Source organism: Triticum dicoccoides, chromosome 5B (assembly GCF_002162155.2).
Source record: "Triticum dicoccoides isolate Atlit2015 ecotype Zavitan chromosome 5B, WEW_v2.0, whole genome shotgun sequence".
In the NCBI taxonomy this organism is placed as follows: domain Eukaryota; kingdom Viridiplantae; phylum Streptophyta; class Magnoliopsida; order Poales; family Poaceae; genus Triticum; species Triticum dicoccoides.
Window position 1 is genome coordinate 92,308,612 of NC_041389.1, and position 6,329 is coordinate 92,314,940.

A 6,329-nucleotide genomic window follows, 5' to 3' on the forward strand; every position below is an offset into this window, starting at 1 on the left:
GCTCGCCGGGGTGAAGGAAGAACCAGCCATGGCGGGGAGGGGGGCTCGCCGGAGAGGTACCCCACTATCTATCTTAGGGTTCAGGGTGGGGCGATGGTTGCCGGCGGTGGCGGGCGGTGGCGTGGGGATCGCCGGAGAAAAACCTCGGCACGGGGGGGACCTAGAAGAATGGCCGGGGCGACGGCAGACTGGCGGTGGGGAGTGTTTTCGGGGCGGGCGGGGCGGCGCACCGCCGGCCGCGGGCGGCGGGGGCCTGCTGTTTGGCCGGTGGTGGATGGCGGCTCAGGGGGTGGAGGTTGAAGATGAACTACATGCCCATGATTTCGTATCCAACAGCTGCAAAATCGACTGACCAGAGATGAAAAAGTCAGTCGACTGACGTGTAGCCTCACCTTTCTTGTGTGTTCAGCTTCGACCGTAAAATTCAGTTTCAACAGCAAAATTCAGTTTCGACAGTTAAGTTCAGTTTCGACAGTTAAGTTCAGTTTCGATAGTTAAATTCAGTTTTGATAGTTAAGTTCAGAGATGAGCGGCTGATGTATTTTACATCTAGCACTTTGTGGTTATGTATTTTACGTCATGTATTGGAGATGCTATTAGAATTCCACTGAGGTTAATGTTGTCTCTCTTGTCCTGCTTCAGCCTCGGCGTCGTACAACTCACCGGAGTTGCTCCAACGACGAAACCCTCCATCACAGCGGAGCAGTACCTCGGGCTCCATCTCCAGACGCCTAAGATCTTCTCCCCCCCCCCCTCCGACAGCCAAGTCAGCCGGAGCATCCTCACCGGCCGACCCAATCACGCTGAGATCGACATGGCTTCGCCAAAGAGGTTGTACACTTGTTACATCTCTTTTTTACTCTACATGTTATATATATTGTCCACTGAGCACACGTAGTAACGGGAAATATGATTATTTTATCCTACTATATGACAAGCAGTGAGGTACCAGGCAACTTAGCTATCTGTGATGGACTCTCTTGAACGCCATCATTATTTATCTCTGCGCGTTTGAGCTATGCATTTGCCGATGGCCTTGGGAGTTGAGCTAGTAGGGCAGTGCCCTGGGTCCAAAGTAATAGAAGTAGCAGAAAATCATTTTTTAGTGTAGGCATTTTCTTGCTCAAGCGTGCCTACTAGAATCGCCGGTGCTTGAAAGGAAAAGTGAATGAAAAACATAGGAATTGGAAAGTTTCCTATGGTACTACTATTCATGAATTTGGTTCAAAGTAATGGAGCAAAGGAAAGCTGTAGGATTTGTTCCTTTAGTGTCTCCTTGATAGAAAAAATGTAGGAATTTTAATTTTCACTTGTCCTCCTTTTCAAATTCCTATTCATGAAGCAAAAGACTAAGAGATAGTAGCATAATAGCATTATAACCGTACATTTTCTTGTGGTTTTACTTAATCTCACCATGATTCTTTGTAGAAATCCTATGTTTTTAAATTCTCTATTTTGCACGTGCATTCCTATCATATTCCTGTCTATTTCCTATCCCTGCATTGTTGGAATCCTCCAATTCAAACGAGCCCTTACAGAATTACTTCTCTTACAGATAGTTGTCAAAGAAAACCTTGTGTGGTTTGTCCCGCTCCGGCTGCGTCGTTGTCCACCCTAGCTCAAATGCTCCAACAACAGAAGGGTCTAGCACATCAGGGATCCGGCCTCCAGACTGTCTTTTGCCGCCTCAGACCTTCTTCCCCGCCGCCGGCAGCCATGAAAACTGCATTACCATCATCAACCGAGCAGATGACCTCAAGGACAACATGGGTCCGCAAGAGAGGTTGCACTCTTTCGTGTCTGCTTATGTTATGCATCGCTTAATATTACATGCTACTTTATCGTCCTGTTCACCGATTAGACTCTGAGTCAGCTCCAAACTAATGGTCAAACTTGAGTTTTTAAATGGTTGTGGGGTACATATCGGGGCCGCAACCAATAGTGTCTATCTACTATATGGTTAGTCTCTGGTGTCTACTATGAGTTTCATGTTGGGTGGGAAACAAATAGTGAAGAATCCATTATCTGTATTTTTTAACTTAAGCCATTATATTCCTGCTATTATTGGTTTTGGGTCTATCCACAGGTTGCTACCATCACTCTGGATTTCTGCATGCATTCCTTACATAATCTCACTATGTTTTATTCCTATGCATGACAGTTATTGTAAATAATGGAACTAAACATGTAGAGCAAAAGAGACGAGCCTTGCGTGGCAATAAAATTTCATGCAGACGTCGCTCCATGGTAGGCGCAAAGGCAGCCCCACCCCCACGCATTTCGGATTGTAATCGAGAGGAAGATATTTGTTCTGGGGGGATTCAGAAGGAGAAGACAACTCCTATTTACCCCCTGAGGTCTTCGCTCTAACTTGGCATGCTGATGTTGGTTATATCATGCATATGGTGCCTTGCATTGCTTACTTTATACATCAAATATGTCATCTGCTTAGTTTAGACATCCTTTGTGCGAATGCCATTTGTTTAGTTTATTCATCGTTTATGTGAATTATGCAACGCCATCCTGTTTAGCCAGGCATCATATATGTGAATTTTGCAATGCCATCCTGCTTAGCCAGTCATCTTATATGTAAATTATACCAGGCCATCCTTCTTTTCGTTACATATTAAATTTGTCAACAATGTTAGTACATTCAACTGCTCTTCGTGTGCATCAGCCATTTGACACGGTGATGTCAAATTCTGGAGTGAAAACAAGGTCTTCAGAGCAGACTATGCTATCTGACGAAGCGCATATCTTGCTGGTTACGGATAGCTCCTCAGAGGAGGATTCAGAGATAGATTACCAGTCATATCCCCCCCCCCCCGAGGTGTATGCTCTAACTTGGCAGGGTTATGTTGCTCATATCGTGTGTATGGTGTCTCGCATTGCTATGTAATTTGATTAGTTTAGACATGCTTTGTGTGAATGCCACCTGTTCAGTGTCTAATTACCATATATGTGAATTATGCATTGCCATCTTGTTGCAAGACATTATATATGTGAATTATGCAATACTATCTTGTTGCAAAGGCATTATATATGTGAATTATGCATTGCCATGCTGTTTAGCCAATCATCATGTATGTGAATTATATCATGCTATCATTTTTTTGTATTACGTGTTCCATTTGTCGACAACGTTTGTATATTCAACTACTCTTCCTGTGCATCAACCATTTGAAGTGGTGATGAAAGTATCTGGAGTGAAAACAAGGTATTCAGAGCAGACAATGCTACCTGCTGAAGCAGGCATCTTGCTGGTTACAGAGAGCTCCTCAGAGGAGGATTCAGAGACTAATGACTAGTCCTATTTCCCCCCTGGGCCTATGCTCAAACCTGGCAGGGTTATATTACCCATGTCATTCATGTTGTCTTGCATTGCTTAGTTTTTACATCATATATGGATTGCCATCTGCTTAGTTGCTTACTATATAAATCATATATTTGAATTATATCATGTCATCATGTTTACATAGTACATACACATCATCTATCTGAATTATGGCATGGCAACCCATTTAATAAAGACATCATATAGTTATATCATCTCATCCTGTTTAGTGTTTATAGTCATCATATTTTGAAGTATGGCATTCTATCCGTGAATGTATGTGAATTATGGCATGCCAACCTATTTAATAAACACATTATATAGTTATATCATGTCATCCTGTTTACATAGTCATCATATTTTGAACTATATCTTTCCATCTTTTTTAGTTAGCCATCATAATATGAAACTGTGTCATGCTATCCTGTTTAGTTAGCCATCATATATGTGAAATTGTGTCATGCTATCCTATTTGGTTAGACAACATAAATGTGAATTATTTCATGCCCTATTTTATTCCCCACTATCCATAGCACTTGTCTATCATACAATGTCTATACTTCCAATTACTTTTCTTGTTTATCAGCCATTTGAATTGGAGAGGGTGATGGCAGTATCTAAGGGAGTAACAACACGGTCTTCACAAAAGATAGTGCTACCAGTTGATGCAGAGACTTGCCCAAGGACCAGATCCACCACACATAACCCAGACTCTCGCAGATTGTACCCCTACCCAGTTGGACAGAGAACCAGCTACACCCCTTCTAACCCCAACCCCGGCGGATAGTAACCCAGTTCCAGTTGACACAACACCATCTCCATCATAGAGCACCCAAACACGAGAAGTTAGTAAGGGAACGGCAGTGCCCAAATCACGAGGACCACCACTCTGAATCCCAACTCAATGCTTAAAGGAGAAGAAGATTTGTTCTCAGGTCAGGTTCTGTAGCTATGGTTCATACTCCTTTGCTCTTGCATTACTGTATTTACTCATACCAACTATTTTCAAATTTGAAGGATGGAACTGAAACTCCAATGGTGCAAAAGGTATGTTTTAAACCTGTTTCTTTAACTGGTTTGCTGTTGTAACCTGCTCTATGTTGATTTCAGTTTCAATTGAATAAACAGTTATGTTCTCATGTCATGCACATTACAAGTGTTGTTATTGCTCTATAATTTCCCACACTTATATTCTGTCTATTCTGCTTTGTCTTGAACAAATATTATCTGAACCGTGTCTCTATCTTGATTTGGCAACAAAAACTAGAATGATATAGACCATAAAGTGACCATGGTACATAGATATATGTTTGTTTCATGCTGTTATCATGTCGACTTTACTACTGAACTCATTTACCAAAATGAGTTTCATATACAACATGGTAAAGCTGTGGTGTGTCTGCTTGTTTCTCTTTTAGAATGCAGACAAAATATTGGAGAACAATATCGCGTTATGCAATGGTAAAGGAAGTAATGCAGATAAGGTTCAACATAGTGAGACATCCCTGTTGGTCTCCAAGAAAGCTGATAAAAACTATCTTGACGATAGTGAGAGAACCCAAAAGTCCTGTCTTGATGTAGTGTTCGAGTTACTGGCCACTACTGCTGGCACAAGCTCTTCGAACTCACTGCCTGAATCAGTTTGTCTTCTTGAGTCTCAACTTCAAGTTGAAAGACATCGATCAGATGTGCTGCGACAGGAAGCTGAAGTACTGAGGAAGTCCCTACAGAATTCAGATGCATACTTCCTGGTGCAACAGCAAGCGCTGGACGATTTAAGCGCCAAACAAGAGAAAGTTAATAAGCTTGCTAAGCATCTTGCCAGCATTATGGGTACCCAAGATATTGTTTCTTGAGATCTGAAGTGGTTTCAGTTCTGGATTTGTTTTGTTGCGGCGTTTATTTGCGCTAGCCGCCAACTTTGACAACCAGTGTATATGATATCCTGTTGTTCCCTATAGTTGCACTGGTGGTGAACTTTGATGCCCAGTGGGTGTAATATGTGTACTAGCCATGATAGCCTAGCGTTAGTTGCTTGCTTATTTATTTCCTTGTTGTCTTGTTTATTTGTTTGCTTGTAGTCAGTGCAGTTCTTTTTCCGTGGTTTGCTAGTGGCTGCAATAACCTATTTTTTTAAACTAGGCCACAATAACCATGGGCTACATATTTACTGTAGTGACACTAGGCCTCCTACCGGCCGTAGAAACAATGGGCCTTCTATGGGCCGTAGAAACAATGGGCCTTCTGCGGGCCATAGAAACAATGGGCCTTCTATAGGCCTTATCATCAATGGGCCTTATATGGGCCTTATGATCGAATGGCCAAATATGGGCCAATAACAGACCGCATTATGGTCGTAAACAGGCTAGAGTTGGAATCGTCCGTTCATGGGCCGACCATAACGGGCCGTCATTAATAGGCCGTATTTGATGATGCTATGAAAACGGCCCAACGTATTAACGGGCCACAAATGGGCCAACTGTAACAACAGGCTGAATTTGGGCCACAAGCAGAAAATGATGGTAACGGGCTGTAAGTAAGCGAATGCTGCAAATGAGCCCAAGAATAAATGGGCCGTGAGAAGGCCGAAAGATAACATGGGCTAGAAACGGCCCAATGGAATAATGGGTCGTTAATGGGTATAAAGTGATACACTGTTTATTACGGGCCAGTTTCACCATGGGCCGTTAATGGGCCAAGAGTTATAAAGGGCCTCATATGGGCCGAAAGACGTCATGGGCCATACATGGGCCGGAAGTTAAAACAGGCTGGAATCATATTGGACGGCCCATATGACGCTATTGGGCCTAATTCGGATAGGTCGTAATGGGCACTGGATTAGCGGGCTCTAAATGGGCTATATGCGAACAGGCCTTTAATAGGCTTTCAGTTGGCCGGCCCGCCACCTTTTGACCAAGTCAAACGGGCCGGCCTTTTCACAGGAATGGGCCTCTGTTGGGCTGTGCCACGTGTCGATGTATCATAAGTGCTTTAT